The sequence below is a fragment of the Heloderma suspectum genome, chromosome 1 (assembly GCF_057233095.1).
Source record: "Heloderma suspectum isolate Gila_16-S chromosome 1, 16-S_ref, whole genome shotgun sequence".
NCBI lineage: Eukaryota > Metazoa > Chordata > Lepidosauria > Squamata > Helodermatidae > Heloderma > Heloderma suspectum.
The window spans coordinates 247127407-247146586 of NC_139458.1; the positions used below are offsets into that span (position 1 = coordinate 247127407).

Sequence of the window (19180 nt, forward strand, 5' to 3'; positions counted from 1 at the left end):
GCTGCCCAATATCCCACTGTTTGTCTTTGGTTTATGAAGTAGTTGCAAAAATAATATCTCAGGCTTCATTTCAGATATCAATTTATACATTTGTTTGTTTACCAACCCTCTTCTCCTCTTATATTCAGAGATGTAAACTCTGTACCATATTTATTTTATTTCCCTTTTACTTATTCTTTATTTCCAATCCCTCCCAATTCCCTGCCCCATCCCCTCTTCCTGAAAGGTTCTTTGCTCCTGCTTCAAAGAGCCAGTATCTCCTTCAGTTCTTTTTAATTTCCTCCTCCCTGTTCTTATCTCCAAAGCTTATCACTATAGTATCACAATACTCTCTTATATAAACACATGGGATATTTAGACAAATTTAGAGAGAGAAGTTGTGAGACAGAAAACACACACACACACAAGAGCAAAACTGGAACAGTATGAGAGAATAACTAAACTTCCTTATCCTCTCTGGGGTGGTCAGCCAACTTATTTCTTCCTAAGCTGGCTCCTTGTCTTAGATTCCCTCACCCTCAGTTTGTTTGTTTTTCTTTTCCTTTTTGCCGATAATTATTTCATCTCCTCTTGTTTATAACTCAATCCATATTTATTCCTTTCCCTTGTTTTCTCCTTCGTGGCTGCTCTCTTAGCTCCCTTGTAGAAACATTTGCTACCTTTTTCTCTTTATTTCCTCTTACGCCTGTAGTCGGCTGCCATATCTCCTTCCCCTTGCCATCTGAAACATCTGCCTGGTCACCTGCAGTCCTTTCTTCTCCTTTTTCTTCTTCTGGGATTTCTATCTTCAACTCTTGGAACAGTCCCTTGATCCCAGATTTGGTTGTTACCAGAAATGTTTCCCCCTTGTTGTCAGTTTGAAAGGGAAGCCCCAGAAATACTTAATTCCTTCTTCTCAAAGTTTTCTTGTAAATGCACATAGAGTTTTCCTTTTCTGTAGCATCTCTGGGGCTAAGTCTTGTAAAAACACCACCGGCATGTCCATATACTTTATTTCTTTCATTAGCCATATTTCTTTCATTATCTTTTCCTTTAGAGAATAGTTTACAAAACAAATTATATCTCGTGGAACACTTGTTTTTAACTTTCTGGGTCCTAGTGCTCAATTAGCTCTTTCAAGATCATCCATCTGTATTTTACATGCAGGAAGTAGTTATGTAAGCCCTTTCACTATCTATTATTTAACAGATCCCGTTCTGTAGTCTCCATAATTCCACAAATACGCACATTTTTCCTACAATTTCTATTGGACAGATCTTCATATTTTAAGCTATTCTCTTCAATCTGCTTTCTTAAAGATTTAATTTGTACCTTGTGTGCGTCGAGTCTATCTGCATTCTCCGAGACTGCCGCTTCTGATTCTTTCATCCTCTCATGCAGTTGCTCCAGTATTTCCTTCCAGGCAGTCAATAAATCTTGTTTAAGTGTTGTTAATTGCTCGGTCGGTTCTTCTTCGGATACAGGCATCCCTCCAGTCTCAACTTCTTCCCACAGCTGTTTCTTTGCTGATTTAAAGAAGTATTTTATTCCGCTCTCCGTTCTTCCTGAGAGATTCATTAACGGCTGTCTGGAATTTTGATTCCAGGAGTTATTTTCTTTTTAGATAACCTTTCTCAGCTTAAAATATTTCCTGAGAGCAGGGAGCTCCAAGACCACACCACCATTGCCTTTGGCATCCCGACTCCGCCCCCGGCGGAGAGAGGTATAGGCAGAGAGATTGAAGAAACAGAAATAAATGTTTTTGAGTGTGTCAGCAGTGATCACGATTCAAGCCCCTCGCCCAAACACACAGAACACAGCATCCCAGTCATACTGCAACAAATGTAAACACACCTTTGAACCTAAAGTGCCATATGTGTCTGTGCTGGCAGGTGACCCTAAGCTTTAAGCGAGTGACTACACTTCCCTTGGTGCTACAGGAATCTATGGTTCCAGAAATGAAAGTGAACCATCCCAAGCACCCCCTTTTGTGTCCAGTGCACCAATGGAATGCCTAGGGCACAACAGTGTTGCAGTTTGCTGAATGCACATGTCCTTGAAAGCACACCTGGCAAAGCAACTCTGTTTTAATTTGTATTAAGATGCAAATAGAAGCAGAAGAAGCTAAGCATTATGTGCTAGGGGAAAGAGGGTGTTAGTGTGGTGGGAGTAACAGAGTTACTGAGCGCCAGCACCTTTTCCATTCTGATCAACCTCTTCCATCTGAGCCTCCGTCAAAGGACATGGTTGGTGACAACTGCTCCACAGGCGTTGCTGAGGTGCTTGGTCTGCCTCCTCCACTCTTCTAGCAGTGCAGGGGGTTGATAAGTGGGCTCTCTGCCATGGTGCGGGGCGACCAATGGATCTACTACTGGAAAGACAGGTGGGTGAGGGGCACATTTAGGAGGAGGAGGAGGCGGACTAGGAGGGTTAGGGAGTGGAAGAAACTGCTGCGGTGACACATAGGGATATGGCATGCACAGAGCTTGCTCTTGGTGGCCTTGCACTGCTGCTTGCAAGGCTGCTCCAAAACTTCAACGCACATCCGTCTGCTTGTCAATGACTGCATTCGCTCCCTCATTGCCCAATCAAAGATGAGGTCTGAGGCTGCCGTGCCTTTGCACATCAACTTGTCTGACACACACATGCTGTTAGCTATGCTCCACATTGACCAGAGAGCCAGTAGATGCTCACTTGCCCTTCTTCTATGTTCCTGCTCATTCATGTCCTTGAAAAGGCTATATGTGCACTCCTCTGACACTTCAGTACCACTGATCAAGTCCTTTGCAAGTTGCACTTGGCCAGTTTTATGCTTACTACAGAGAAGTGCCACCCATTTAGTATTGGTTAGTGATGGCTCCTCCTTCGCTGGTTCTTCCCTCAGTCTTCCGGGCTCTTCGGCTGCCAGTCTCGGTTGTTGTGCTTGCTCCTCAGGCTGCACTTCTGCTGCAGCCACACCTTCAGCCTCTTCCTTCCCAGCTTCCTCTCAGGGAAAGCCAGCAAAGGAGGGGTTACTTGGCTCTGTGAAGAGGTGTACTCGAGGGCTGGGGGCAGTGAACATGCTTCCACCCTCACCTGAGACATTTCAGGAAGAAGTGTTCCCTCAAGCTTGCTTCCCAGATCTTCCAGTGGTTCTCCAGTAGTAGTGAGTAAGTGCATCATAAGCATGTCCAGACTGACAATACTATGTTGCGCTCACTGCTCCTCCTCCTCCACAGGTGCCTGGGTGCTGCAGGTGGGAGAGTCCTGATGTCTTGAGGGCAGATCTCCATACCTTCCATGTGGAGGTCAAGCTCTGACTCCATTTCCCTTGGGAAAGTACTGCACATCACTTCCCTTATGGCTGCACCCAAGTCCTTACTTTTCTGCAGAGCATCTTTGGGTTCATGTCTCACGGTGACTGGCCAGGTTTCTATTCTCGCAGAAGGAAAATATGTTGGGTTGCTTATACTGGAGGAGTACGTTGTTGGCAAAGTTGTCCCTGAAGCGGGGCAGGCTAGTTGCTGAGGAAGCAGGGATTGACTACTTGGATGTACTGTTGGCTCAAATCGGAATACTTTTTGGGGTGGCCCAGGATTGGGGGGTCTTGAAATACTTGCAGACGGGCCCTGTGCGGCTTCGGCATATTAGAGACAATTGTCATCTGCCAGACTGTATTCTACAGATTTGGATGCATGTGCACCATTTCTGGTTTTCCTAGACCGCTGAGCTGAAACCAGAAATAATTTTGTCAATAATTATTATTTATTTCTAAAGCACTTACAAGAACTAGTCAGTTTTCATAAAATGCAGGTCCCTTCCTCAGACTTACAATCTTAGACTTGAAACCAAAGAACTGTGAGCAGTCTTCTTGTAGAATAAAGCTTTCACACACACCCCAGTGCACCCCTAAAAATTCAATATTGAGGCCAGGAATCTTCAGGAGTGGTGCGAAATACAATGCGTATGTAGGGGAAGGAGTAAGTGAAAATAGCAGACCTCCTCTTGCCTGACTGGAATTACCTTTCTGCTCACACTAGACAGCTTTGGATCCAAGCCAGTGTTAGATGCTAGAGAAAGGGAGTGATGGGAAAAGACAGATGTGGGAGATCAGCAAAATGGCAATATGGAAAGGCAAAAAATTAACAAGCAGTGGAGGAAGCCAGACAGATGTAGTGAGCTCTAATGGTAGGGAGATGCAAAAAGAGGCTGAGTCAAGGAATGGCAGCTGTAATTCTGGGATTTTAGAAAAAGATACCAGAGTTGTAAAGAAAACATGAAGGTGGCATGGATAGAAAGAAGAGCAGATAAGTGGGAGCAAGCGAATGAAGATATTTTTAAAAGGTCAAGTTTAAACTGAATACAAGAAAAGAAAGCCACTGGAGAGAGCAGAAAACAGAACATGGTCATCATAACAGGTGGGACAGATTAAGTAAGCTAAAGAATTCAAACAAGAAGAATGAGGTTTGGGAAAAAAGGAAGAAAGGCCAAGCAAGAATGTGACAATAGTGAGTGCAAGAGATAAGGAGAAAAATCAAGATGAGTTTAAAGTTGCATCAAAAGAGAAAAAAGGGCAAATACTGTAGATATTACAAAGATGAAAGGAACAGGATTTAGCAATTGAGAGGAATTGTGGAGGGTGGGGAAGAATCAATATTGAGGTAATGAGCTTGTGCAATGGGAAAAACAGATTTAACTAAGAGAAGAAAAAGAGAAAGAAGGAGGGAGAAGGAAGAGCACAAACTCAGTTTTATCAGAATTCATTGTTAAGATAAGACAAGTAATCTGGTAGGAAAGAGCAGGGGGGAACATAAGAAATCCTATTTAAGCAAGGATAACTGAGAACCTGCCAAGCTGAAGGTAATCAGCATCCCAATTTCATCTACCCATTATATATGATCCTGTACTTGAACTTTGTGATTTTGATGGAATTCTCCTTTTCTTCCTATTGTTATAAATGTATGTTCTCCTCTCTCACCCATTTTCATGCTACATAGAGAGCCAGTGAGGTATAGTGGTTACAGTGTTGGACTAGGACTGGGAAGTCCCAGATTCAAATCCCCACTTAGTCATGAAACTCTCTGGATGATCTTGAACCAGTCATGAACTTTCAGTCTAACCTACCTCACAGGGTTGTTGTGAGGATAAAAATGGAGAGAATCATGTATGCTGCCTTGAACTTCTTGGAGGAAAAGTGGAACATCAATGAAATAAATAATTCTTCAGTCAAGGTTCAGTTCTTCTCTCCTAAACACCCATTCTCAATTCTACATTTGGGTGGGAGGCAGGAGAGGGAAGATGGACCCTCCCCCTCTTCTTCTCTTCCCTGAAACTTTTTAAAGCTATTTTAAATGTTTCCCAGCATTAGCATTATAAGTGTGTCTTTTAAAAGCAACATACTGATAAATATACAACCCAACATACTATACTGATTTGAAAGCCACACTGAAACCCATATTGTCAGAAAAAGGCCTAACTATGGCTTGTACAATAATCGCTGAAAAGAATTACATTATCTGATAACCTAAGAATAGTGGCATGAAAATCACACACTGTAAACTTATTTCCATTTACTGAGAAGTTGTTTCATGCTCCACTGAATTAATTCTTCACATTTTTAAGAAGTCTGGAAATAAGTCCTATCTTTTGCAATTACAAGTGGTCACGTTATAGCTACAGAACTTTCAATTTTAAGACATTTACATGTGTAACAGTACTAAATTTATGTAATGTGCTTAGTCTTTTCTTCTGGGCAAACATGTAGACTCAGAAATATAACTAAACCTTCAGTCTTCACATAATGAATAGACTCGAGATTCCTGGGCCTTTAAGTAAAATACCAAGTATCATGAGTTCTGCAATGATATTGTAGGGAGTCACTATAGTTCAATTTTGATAGAGAGCCACTCATGCAGGCTTGCATCTTTCAAAAGCATTCATTTACATCAACAATGTTCAACCATAATGTTGTATTGGGTACTTTTTAAAATATTCATATCTAGCTTAAAACTTCTGAGAAAGTTAGTAGTACCCCTTTTAGAAGTGACTTGATGTGTATGGCTGAAAGCTTATCAACACAATCCTGTAAAGCAGGGGTAAAGCAACATGCGGCCCTCCAGATACTGTTGTACTGCAACTCCCATCAGCCCTAGTGTGAAGGATCAGAGGGATTTGCCGCCTCTTACTGAGCACCAGGCAAGTAATTCATGGCATTACTGGTTTTCCCTGCACATCCCCGGGAAGTTATGCCATTGAGAATGGCAAGAGCAGGGAGGCCGCGAACAGTGATGGCTCAGACTGATGATGTCACCTGCTGTTGCTGGCTCATGGCTTGCTCCATCAGCCAGAATGAGCATCACCTGAAGTGGGTCAGCAGCAAAGGGGAGAGCGGGGGAAAGTGAGAATAAAAAGAAGACAGGAGAGCAAGGAGGGAAGCTGCTGAGAGAGGAGAGAGAATGCCCAAGAAAAAGGACAATGGAGGAGAAAAACAGAGCTGGATAGAAAGATGCTCCAACTACTTCATAGTGAGACTGAAGCCAGCAAGGCCATGGAGGTGAGAGGCATAGCACGTATATGACAAATGACTCAGGAAGTTGACCTGGAAGCCTTCCTGAACACTTTCAATAGACTGGCCCTAGCAGTGGGGTGGCCTGAGGCTCGTTAGGCCCTTGATATTAACCCTGTGCCTGACAGGACCTGCCCAAGAAGCTGCTGATATGCTAACTCCTGCTGAAGCAGGACAGTATATTAAGGTAAAAGCCACCATCTTAGGGATTTTAAAAGTGACTGAAGAAATGTATCGGAGAAGAATGAGAGGGGTCATGTTTGCCCTGGTTCCCACCCACAAGTAGTTAGCCAAAAAATATGGGCCATTAGCTTGAGGTGGCTACAGCCCACCACCCACACCTCAGAACAAATAGTTGAGGTGGTCCAGTTACGAATATTTTGTGGGCATATTGCCAATGCAGCAAAAAAAATGTGATGAAGTCAAAACCCAAAGACTCTAGAAAAGGCTATTCAATTAATAGAGATTTATGTGACAGCACAAGAACTGGAAGACTGGGGGTCACAATCAATGCCTTGGTCAGGAGATGTACATTCCTGGAAGGGGCCAAACACTACCAAAATGAGGAACAATGTCTGAGGCTGGAAGAGGTGGCATGGGATTATGCCTTAACTATGACAAATTGCATGCCCGAAACAAGGGCCTACTGTTGGGATTGGTTGAGGGACCACTCATTTGACACCTCGGCCCAATCTGTGGAAACACAAAGACAGCAGTGATCGGTCAATCATGTGTTTTACAGGTGGAAAGGTTTTATTGCCCAGGCATATATGCCCAAGTCCAGAGATACTGCCTCTCATGCCTAGAATGCCAGAAGAATCAAAGGAAAGGGAGTCCTGCCAGATCCTTAATCCTTCTTCCCATTATGGGGGAGCCCTTTGAGCAGATAGTAGTAGACATAGTGGGGCCCCTGGACTGATAATCGAAAGGACACACACACACTGCCGATACTAGATTACCCTACTCTTTACCCAGTGACCTTCCCTCACAAATTACTACCACTATAGCAGGAGTTGTTATTGTTTTTTTCAGGGTGGGATTCCTCATGGGGGTCCTGACTGATCAAGGGACTCATTTTATGAGTTGGGTGCTCCAGCAGGTTTGGAACACCTCAAAAATCAACACACTATGGACACTGGTATATTATCGACAGTCCAACAGCCTAGTGGAACACTTTAACAGAACCCTTAAGTAGTTGAGAAAGTCTGTAGCTGCTTACTCCTAACAATGTCATCTGTTACTGGGACCAGTGAGGTCTACAGTGAGGGAGGTTACCCAGGCACTGATGGGATTCTCTCCCTTCGAGTATCTATATGGCAGACGCTCATGGAGCACCCCTGATTTGGTAAAAGAGGGCTGGGAAACAGACCCAAAGCCCTCTTTTGCTACCCTTGAAAATGTACTGGAGATGCGACAACATGCAAGGGACATAGCCCAAAAAGCCACAGCCCATTTACAAGCTCAACAACATCAGAGATGTTATAACTGCAGAGTCAGGCCAAAGGAAATCAAGCCAGGGCAGAGGGTACTTTTACTTCTGTCTTCAGGTACTGGTCAGTTGTTTGCACAATGGCAGGGGCCTTATGAGATGATAAGGAAGTTGGACCCATAGATCAAGAGATTCAATTAACTGACAAGATACGTTCTACTCAAATGTATAATATAAACCTTCTTAAAGAGTGGAAAGAGAGGGATTGCCAGGCTGCTACAGCTGAATGCTAGGAAGAATGGATAGAACTGGAACCGAGGCCACCCAGTGTTCTCTCTCTAGATCCCTGATTGTCTCCTCAACAAATTACACAGGTGAGAACCTTAAAGATCTTTCAGTTGTCTTTTCAGAATTAGTTGGACGTACACACTTAATATTCCATCGTATTGAAACTTCATGGGGAACAGTGGTCAGGGTTCCAGCCCATCTGTGTCCTTACAAATTGAAACAAATTGTAATTGAAGAGGTTAAAAATATGTCTCAACTTGGTGTATTTGAAGAATTAGGAAGTCCCTGGCGGAGTCAGCTGGTTTTGGTACCAGCGCCTGATGAGAGTATCCATTTTTAATTGATTTTTGGAAGATAAACTCTGTCTCTAAGTTTGATGTATTTTTGATGCAGGGACTATTGAAGCAATTAGGACAAGCCACTTTTCTAAGTACCCTGGATTTGACTAAGGGATAGATTCTGCTAACCACAGCGGCTAAAGAGAAAACCACTTCTCCAACCCCCCTTGACCAGTTTCAGTTCATGTACATGCCGTTTGGATTATACAGGATTCATGCCACATTCCAGAGATGAATAGATAAAAGTACTGAGACATTTAAGTAATTGTGCTACAGTGTATACTGATGATATAATTATTTTTGTTACAACTGGGAAGACCATCTTACACACTTACAACAGGTTCTCTCAGTCCTAATGGTCAATCAAAAAATGGGCAAGGCAGCTGTGAATGGCAATGGCTCAAATGGATGACATCACCAGCCGTTGCTTGCTGGTGACTTGCTCCATCAGCCAGAATAAACATCACCTGAAGTGGAGCAGCAGTGAAGGGGAGAGGGATAAAAGCAGGCAGAATAAAAGGAAGACAGGAGAACACGAGAGCAAGGAAGGAGGTGGCTAAGAGAGGAGACAGAATGCCTGAGAGAAAGAACAATGGAGGAGGAAAACAGACCTGGAGAGAAAGAAAGGCAAGAAAGGGGAATTGAGGAGAAAGGAAGCTGGGAAAGACAAGAGAGAGGTATACTTACCTGGGAGACAAGGACAACACCTGAATGGGCAAAGAGTTAATTCACAGTCTGTTAGGATGACAGTCCCTGTTGTCCTAACAGACCCTGTTTGCCTGGGGGAAAGAGAAGCTTTCCAACCTCCTGTCATTAACCCTAACTTGGTAGGACTGAATGAGCAATCTGGTGGCTCCACTAATGGTGACTGGAGAAGGTGGAGGGTCAGACAAGATTACATGTTAGATGAAAAGCAAAGAGGAATTGTCTGAGAAGGAGTTGGCAGCGCTATGCCTAGTGCAGATCTCTTCTTCAGATACTGCTCCATGGATAACTATTTTCCTGGGAGACTATTCTGTTATTGTTTAAGGAGAGCTAATCCCTTCTGTGGTATAGTTTAAATGGACTGCCAGTGAATGTAACTAGGACAGTCCTCCTCATTAAAATCCACCTTAAAACACTTATTGACTATGGCACCTCTGATGCTCCCTTTCCTTGAGACCCCCTAACACTTAGGATAGCCAATGCTGAGTGATTATGGGAGTTGTAGTCTAACAACATCTGGAGGGCCACATGTTCTTTACTCATGCTATAAAGCATGGCAACCACACTTTGCTTTGTGCAAGTCAGACAGCCTAGGACCAGGTTATTTGAAGGACTACCTGCACCCATACCACCCTACCCAGGTCTAATGAGCTTCAGAGACCCTGCTCTCTGGCCTGTCAGTTGTTAAGGTTAGGTTGGCAGGTACCAGGGAGAGGGCCTTTTTGATGGTGGCCTTCCTGGAAGCTCCATCAAGTCCCCTCCAGTCTTTAGATACGGTGTTAACGTCTTAAATTCTGCAATAGCTCTTTGGATTGATTTTCTGGTGTGTGTGATCTCTCTCTCTCTCTCTCTCTCTATATATATATATATATATGTGTGTGTGTGTGTGTCTATCTATAGAGAGAGAGTCTTGGTGTGGAAGAAACAGCTTTCTAGATGTGCACCTTAAAAAGGGGGGGGGATATGTCAAGCCCAGTTCCGAAGCTGCTTCTTCTTTTTTTTTTTTTTTGCTATTCCTGCCCCAAGAGATACGTTGGAAGAGCTGGCTCTCCATAAAACATAGTTTAAAATTCAGGAGCCACTTTTATCACTGTGCCATCTCTACCCTCCATTCTTCCCATCTTTGGAGCAATTCTCTCTTCCCTTCATTAATCATGGTACCAAGTTACATATACACCGATACAAACCATGATAGACACAAATCAGGGCCCCTAGTAACCATGATTTGCAAACTACTTTCTAATAATAATTACAAACCCTGGCTTACAGGTGGATGATGGCTTGTATCAACCAAGGTTTGTATCAGTTCATACAGTCAGGGCCAGAAATATTGGAACAAGGATAACTGTTTTGGCAGTTGGCCTCTGTACACCACCACATTGAAGTTGAAAGGAAACACACCCAGATGGGAGCGAAGTCAGGACTTTCAGCTGTAATTCAAGGGGTTGGACAAAAGTGGGGCACTAACCATTCAGGAAGTACAGCCAGAGGCATACAGACACACTCGTCGTTGGGGGCTCATAAGTAATGGAATGAATGGCTGACAAGCAGCTGCATGGCCAGGTGTGGCCTGTTTCTGGGTACCCCATGATCAATCAAGCAGATAAAAGGCCTGGAGGTGGTTCTGAGTGTTACACTTGCATTTGGTAGCTGTTCACTGGAACCCCTAACAAGAGGTCCAAAGAGGTGTCCATCCGAGTGAAGGAGGCCATCATTAGGCTGAGGAAACAAAATAAACCCATCAGAGAGATAGCAAAAACAGTGGGAGTGGCCAGTACAACAGTTTGGAACATCCTGAAAAAGAAGGAATTAACTGGCAAGCTCAGCAACAGCAAAAGGCTTGGAAGACCATGGAAGACAATTAAAGTGGATGACTGTAAAATTCTGCTCATGGTGAAGAGGAACCTTTCACAACATCTAGCCAGGTCAAGAACGCTCTTGAGGAGGTTGGCATGTCATTGTCAACATCTATAGTCAAGAGACAGCTTTATGAAGATAAATACAGAGGCTTCACAACAAGGTGCAAACCAATGGTAACGCTCAAGAACCAAAAGGCCAGATTAGCCTTTGCCAGCAAACACCTAAAAAAGCCTGCCCAGTTCTGGAATAAGATTCTTTGGACTGATGAAACCAAGATTAACTTGTACCATAATGATGGGAAGAGAAAAGGATGGAGAAGGAAAGGAACAGCTCATGAGCAAAGCATACCACCTCATCTGTCAAACATGGTGGAGGCAGTGTTATGGCATGGGCATGTATGGCTGCCAATGGGACCAGGTCACTGGTGTTTATTGATGACCTGACTGCTGATAAAAGCAGCAGGATGAATGCTGAAGTGTATAGGGCTATACGTTTTGCTCAGATTCAGCTGAATGCTGCCAAACTGATAGGACGCGGCTTCATATTGCAGATGGATAATGACCCAAAACATACAGCAAAAGCTACCCAAGAGTTTCTGAAGGCAAAGAAGTGGGATGTTCAATGGCCAAGTCAGTCACCTGATCTCAACCCAATAGAGCATGCTTTTAATTTACTGAAGACAAGACTGAAGGCAGAAAGACCCACAAACAAGTAGCAGCTGAAGGCAGCTGCAGTAAAGGCCTGGCAAAGCATCTCGAGGGAGGAAACTCAGCATTGGGTCATGTCCATGGGTTCCAGACTTCAGACAGTCATTGACTGCAAAGGATTTTCATCCAGGGATTAAAGGTGATCCTTAAGTTTTTGGTGTTTTGATGATGGTTTGTTCCATTACTTATGAGCCACCAAAGATGGGTGTATGTGTATGCCACTGGCTGTATTTCCTGAATGGTTAGTGCCCCACTTTTGTCCAACCCCTTGAATTACAGCTGAAAGTCCTGACTTCGCTCCCATCTGGGTGTGTTTCCTTTCAACTTCAATGTGGTGGTGTACAGAGGCCAACTGCCAAAACAGCTATCCTTGTTCCGATATTTCTGGCTCCGACTATAAAAACTATGGGAAGGTACCAGCAAGAGAGCCAGGCACCAACAGTATCCAAAAACAGAAGAGAAAATGCTCTCAAATGCCAGAAAAAAGTAAAATAAGCCCAACACATTTCGGAAAGATATCTCCTTCCTCAGGGGCTGCAAATAAAATTTCATTGTAAAACATTTATTAACATTTTTAAAGCATATTAAATTTTACATATTATTGTATGTAAAAATATACAGAAAGTTGCAACAATTAACTTTAAGAACTTATCCAAAGTTCCTCCAGCAAAGGTGATCGTTACCTTGTCGTGGTGCTTGAGCACCTCAATGATGCCATGAGCTAAACCGTGAAGGGACACCCGAGATGGGAAGGTCATGGCAGAGAGGTCAGACTAAATACGATCCCTGGGGAAGGTAATGGCAACCCACCCCAGTATTCTTGCCGTGAAAACTAAATGGATCAGTACAACCAGGGATAGGTCGGTATACCATCGGAGGATGGGACTCCCAGGTCAGAAGATGGTCAAAATGCTACTGGGGAGGAACAGAGGATAAGTTCAACTAGCCCCAGATGTGATGACGCAGCTAGCTCAAAGCCGAAAGGACGGCTAGTGGCCGACAGTGCGGGTGGTGAACGATGAATCTGATGTTCTAAAGATCAACACACCATAGGAACCTGGAATGTAAGATCTATGAGCCAGGGCAAATTGGATGTGGTTATTGGGGAGATGTCTATATTTAATCTTGACATTTTGGGTGTCAGTGAACTGAAATGGACTGGAATGGGCCACTTCACATCAGATGACCACCAGATCTACTACTGTGGACAAGAGGACCACAGAAGAAATGGAGTAGCCTTCATAATTAATAATAAAGTGGCTAAAGCAGTGCTTGGATACAATCCAAAAAACAATAGAATGATCTCAATTCGAATTCCGGGTAAGCCATTTAACATCACAGTGATCCAAATGTACGCCCCAACCACAGATGCTGAAGAAGCAGAAGTAGATCAGTTCTATGAGGATCTGCAGCACCTACTGGATAATATGCCAAAAAGAGGTGTTATTTTCATTACAGGAGACTGGAATGCTAAGGTGGGTAGTCAAACAACACCTGGAATTACAGGCAAGCATGGTCTGGGAGAACAAAATGAAGCGGGACATAGGCTAATAGAATTTTGCCAAGACAACTCACTGTGCATAACGAACACTCTCTTCCAACAACCTAAAAGACGACTTTATACATGGACTTCACCAGATGGTCGACACTGAAATCAGATTGACTACATCCTTTGTAGCCAAAGGTGGCGGACATCTATACAGTCGGTAAAAACAAGACCTGGAACTGACTATAGTTCAGATCATGAACTTCTTATTGCACAATTTAGAATCAGAATAAAGAGAATAGGAAAGACCCACAGATCAGTTAGATATGAGCTCACTAATGTTCCTAATGAATACGCAGTGGAGGTGAAGAATAGATTTAAGGGACTAGATTTAGTAGATGGGGTCCCAGAAGAACTATGGACAGAAGTTCGCAACATTGTTCAGGAGGCGGCAACAAAAAACGTCCCAAAGAAAAAGAAAACCAAGAAGGCAAGACGGCTGTCTGCTGAGACACTGGAAGCAGCCCAAGAAAGAAGGAAAGCAAAAGGCAACTGTGAAAGGGGGAGATATGCCCAATTAAATGCAAAATTCCAGAGGTTAGCCAGAAGAGATAAGGAATTATTTTTACACAAGCAATGCGCGGAAGTGGAAGAAGGTAATAGAATAGAAGGACAAGAGACCTCTTCCAGAAAATTAGAACCATCAGAGGTCAATTCCAGGCAAAAATGGGTATGATCAAAAACAAAGATGGCAAGGACCTAACAGAAGCAGAAGAGAGAAAGAAAAGGTGGCAAGAATATACGGAAGATCTGTATAGGAAGGATAATAATATCGGGGATAGATTTGACGGTGTGGTCAGTGAGCTAGAGCCGGACATCCTGAAGAGTGAGGTTGAATGGGCCTTAAGAAGCATTGCTAATAACAAGGCAGCAGGAGATGACGGTATCCCAGCTGAACTGTTTAAAATCTTGCAAGATGATGCTGTCAAGGTGATGCATGCCATATGCCAGCAAATTTGGAAAACACAAGAATGGCCACCAGATTGGAAAAAATCAACCTATATCCCCATACCAAAAAAGGGAAACATTAAAGAATGTTCAAACTATCGAACAGTGGCACTTCTTTCACATGCCAGTAAGGTAATGCTCAAGATCTTGCAAGGTAGACTCCAGCAATTCATGGAATGAGAATTGCCAGATGTACAAGCTGGGTTTAGAAAAGGCAGAGGAACTAGAGACCAAATTGCCAATATCCGCTGGATAATGGAGAAAGCCAGGGAGTTTCAGAAAAACATCTATTTCTGTTTAATGGACTATTCTAAAGCCTTTGACTGTGTGGATCATCACAAATTGTGGCAAGTTCTTGATGGTATGGGAATACCAAGTCATCTTGTCTGCCTCCTGAGGAATCTGTATAACAACCAAGTAGCAATGGTAAAAACAGACCACGGAACAATGGACTGGTTTAAGATTGGGAAAGGAGTACGGCAGGGTTGTATACTCTCACCCTACCTATTCAACCTGTACGCAGAACACATCATGCGACATGCTGGGCTTGATCAAGGCTGGAGTTAAAATTGCTGGAAGAAACATTAACAATCTCAGATATGCAGATGATACCACTTTGATGGCTGAAAGCGAGGAGGAGCTGAGGTGACGTTTTATTCGTCGTTTTATGACGAAGGTGAAAGAAGAAAGTGCAAAAGCTGGGTTGCAGTTAAACCTCAAGAAAACCAAGATTATGGCAACCAGCTTGATTGATAACTGGCAAATAGAGGGAGAAAACGTGGAGGCAGTGACAGACTTTGTCTTTCTAGGTGCAAAGATTACTGCAGACGCTGACTGCAGCCAGGAAATCAGAAGACGTTTACTTCTTGGGAGGAGAGCAATGACAAATCTTGATAAAATAGTGAAGAGCAGAGACATCACACTGACAACAAAAGTCTGCACAGTTAAAGCAATGGTATTCCCCATAGTAACCTATGGCTGCGAGAGCTGGACCATAAGGAAGGCTGAGCGAAGGAAGATAGATGCGTTTGAACTGTGGTGTTGGAGGAAAATTCTGAGAGTGCCTTGGACTGCAAGATGATCAAACCAGTCCATACTCCAGGAAATAAAGCCAGACTGCTCACTTGAGGGAATGGTATTAAAGGCAAAACTGAAGTACTTTGGCCACATAATGAGAAGACAGGATACCCTGGAGAAGATGCTGATGCTAGGGAAAGTGGAAGGCCAAAGGAAGAGGGGCCGACCAAGGGCAAGGTGGATGGATGATATTCTGGAGGTGACGGACTCAACCTTGGGGAAGCTGGGGGTGGCGACAGCCGACAGGAAGCTCTGGCGTGGGCTGGTCCATGAAGTCACGAAGAGTCGGAAGTAACTTAATGAATAAACAACAACAATCCAAAGTTCATTTCAGTAATAAACCATAACCATTTTTTAAAATTAAATATACATTCTTATTTTTGCATCCATCTGCTAGTATATGAAAAGAACTCACCCAAATGTTAAAAGTGCTTACAAACATATCAGACTTAAAACCAATATAATCAACTCAACTGAATATTAAAACAAACTGTTCCATTAATGTAAAACTTTTGAAGCCTTCGCACTTTCCTCTGCAAAAATATTTTCACTCGCTATTTATATCCTCCTACACACCCACTTACCTTTTTCCATGTATATCTTGCAAATACTTGCTAATGCTTCCTCTGTTTCAAACTACTGGGCAAATACTCATGCTAGTCTTGCAATCCTAACATGGCTGCAGGTGAATGGAGGCAATATCATTTCACTGAAGGGAAGATTTATTTTTGTTTTGGTCTCCTCTACTCATGAATAGATTGACAGAATTCCCTCCCACAACTTACAGCAATGGTAAGTATTCTAGATTTTCATTTGTATCCTTTAGAACAAGTCTTTCTAATTGCAGAATCTGGAACTTCTCATTTCTAAGAAGATTAGCATCTGCTTTGTGTAATTTTTCTATCACCCAGAAAGTGAATTCTTTGATGGAATGGTTTAGCTGTACATAATGGGTTTACTAAAGGGACTCTAGATCTTTGAGTCCGTATGTTGCTGAAATTGTTTCCCATGCATTTCTTGAGTGCTCTTTGGGTCTGGCCAATATATATATTATTGCACAGACTTTTAATTGCATATACCACATGTGCACTGCTGCAAGTGGAAAATGTTGGATATTATATAATCTATTGTCCGCTATATTGGTGAAAGTATGGAATTTTCTGCTATACTTGCAGTATATGCAGTGTCCACATAAGTGATACTCTCTAGGTTCTGATGCCCCTCAAAGAATGGGCTAAACTGTCTCCAATCTATACTTATTGCTGTGTACCAACCAGTCTTTTAGATTTTTAGTTCTTCTGAAAGTAATTCAGGGTCTGTTGTTTGAACTCAAAGAGTCCTATACTAAACACCAATGTTTATATATATTTATCTAGAGATTAGTAACACCATCATAAGTAGGGCTACAAAACAATTTATTATTGCACTCTGGCCCTTGCCCATTCATTAGACCTCCACTATTTTTGTTGGAAGCTTGTTTTTTGGCCTACTCTGTCACAGCACAGGGATGCCCTATTTCACATAACTGGTCCTATAATATATCTGCCTCCTGTCGGAAGGAAGGAAGGAAGGATTCCTTCTTATTCTTAGAAAACGTTTAGTGTGAAAACTATTATACACAAGATATGAGTTTTTCTCAGCTAGTTTTCTGTACATTGATCTGTGTAACCTGTTATAGTCCTTCCCACCATGATATCTAAAAAAATGTTTTTATTATCTATATGCATCAAATTCTGTATTCTCATCACATGCATTAAGGCTGCAATCCTATGGGTTGCACTCTCAATGATCATAACCCCGAATTCAGAGGCTTACAATCATCCTATGCAAGGTGCAAGAAGAATGCTCTACTCGCCAGCATTTTCACTAAAAGGGTGTTTTCACCCGTCTAGGTGGGGCTGTGCAGAGGGGGAGGGAAGAATGCTGGGGCGACGGGAGGATTCTTTGTAAGCCAGCCGCCCTGGTCTCCTCCCATCTCCACCCACAGAACTGCCCCCCTTTCTCTCTCTACAAGCTCGCATTTGAGAACTCATAGAGGCACCCACCATGGTTCTCTCTGTGCCTGCTGCAGGGGGAAGGGGAGGAAGCAGGGAGCTCAGATTCCCAGCTCCAAGGTCATAGCACTGTGTACAGCCTCGGTGCTGGGAATCTGAACAATACTATGTCCCCGCAGACTCTGTCTAGGAGCCATAGGATTGCTCTCTAAATCATGTTAAAAACACACACCTTGAAATGAATCATATGAACACTTTCAAACAATAAAGATAACAGCAATATACCTCTATCATTTGATGACCTCTGATGTCCAGGAATTTGCCTTGCTAAAAATGTATTTGTTCTAAAAACTCATTCATGTATAGACTGACCACCACTGAGGCCATGGCACATTGTATTGCCACCCCCTTATTTTGCCAATAAAAGCAGTCAATTAACATGAAATCATTTTTATTTCTGCTAGAGACAATATAAAGTGGGTGGAGGTGCTTGTAGAGACCATTCTTCCAGGGTCTGTTCAGTAATAACCATTGGCTGAGCCTGTGAAAGACTTGTAATAAAGGGATTTCACATCTAAAGTAACTAATAAATCATGTTCCTTTATCTTAAGTGTGCTCAGCTTTGACAAAAATCCATGCAATCCCAAATATAGCTATTCATGCCCAGAATAAAATGTTTCAGAAAGAAATTTACATACTGGGATAGAGGTTCCAAAACAGAATTATTCCCTGATATTATGGGCTGTCCTGGCATTGGATGTGTGCCCTTGTGGATTTTGGGAAGTGTATAGAAAAGCAAACAAAGAATCATGAAGGACTTAGAAAGAAGAGAGAAAACCTCGCATCGGCCATAGGTCAATTTGTCTCAATAAGAACCTTCTGATCTTCAGGAAATGTTGAGGGACACATCAATCATTATAAAGGAAGCAGATAAAGGATGGGCCTTGGTTATACAAAATCAGGAATATTATGAGGCAGAAATCAACAGATAATTATCAGATACAACTAATGGGCAGTATTCATGTTCTACTGCAAGAGATTCTTCTAATGGAGGAGAAAGGCAAAGAGCAATTGCTCCAGAGGAGGGAATGCACATTGATGAGATTGGCTCCTGATTTCCAAACCTTAGTTTGTGAACACTAGAAGGGGAAGGGAGGGAGACAATTGCTCCAGAGAAACTGCACCTTCACAAGGCTTGCTTCCAGTTTGCAAATTATATTATTCAGGGATCCGGTATTACAGTTATACTGGACCAATGCTGTGAATGAATTTCATCAATCCAACTTACTTGCTTCTGTCAGAAGAAGCACACTATCATTTTTGAATTATACAAGACTGCTTATACACGTTATATAACATACACATGTTATATATTAAAATGTGAGAATATAATATACAAATATAGTATATATTAAAATATAACAAGTAAAAGCTGCACAGGAAGCATGGCTCACTCAGTCTTCCTGATTTTTCTACTTCTTGAATGCCAGAAATTATTAAGTCCACTGTTCAGCAAGGTATTACTTCCTAGTTCTTTTGTACTATCTATTGTTAAGCTATTTTGAAAGCCATCTCTTAACTAACTTAAGAAGTAACAGGATTAAGCAGGCTATATAGGATAAAATTTAGGTAATGCTACTTAAGATGACATATTCATCTTATTCAGTTTCACCTCTAACAATATTAATGAAGCCTAGCACTTAGTGACTTAGTTTGCATGACATGGGGCAACTTGTCATGGATTTTTTAAACCACAACAAGCTTT

At 42.5% G+C, this 19180-nt stretch overlaps 1 protein-coding gene across 11 annotated transcripts in view; it reads right to left on the reverse strand.

The window, feature by feature from the left end:
• The window catches only part of WDPCP (WD repeat containing planar cell polarity effector), a 303153-nt gene that overhangs the window by 204300 nt on the left and 79673 nt on the right, over positions 1-19180 (reverse strand). For 2 of the 11 annotated variants that reach the window (XM_084823149.1, XM_084823138.1), the window contains exon 2: positions 2175-3688. The exons of 8 other annotated variants lie outside the window; for them this stretch is intronic. The gene's annotated coding sequence lies outside the window, so the exon portion shown is untranslated. The remainder of the gene's footprint in view (positions 1-2174; positions 3689-19180) is intronic. One more of the 11 variants, XM_084823130.1, reaches the window with a different exon arrangement.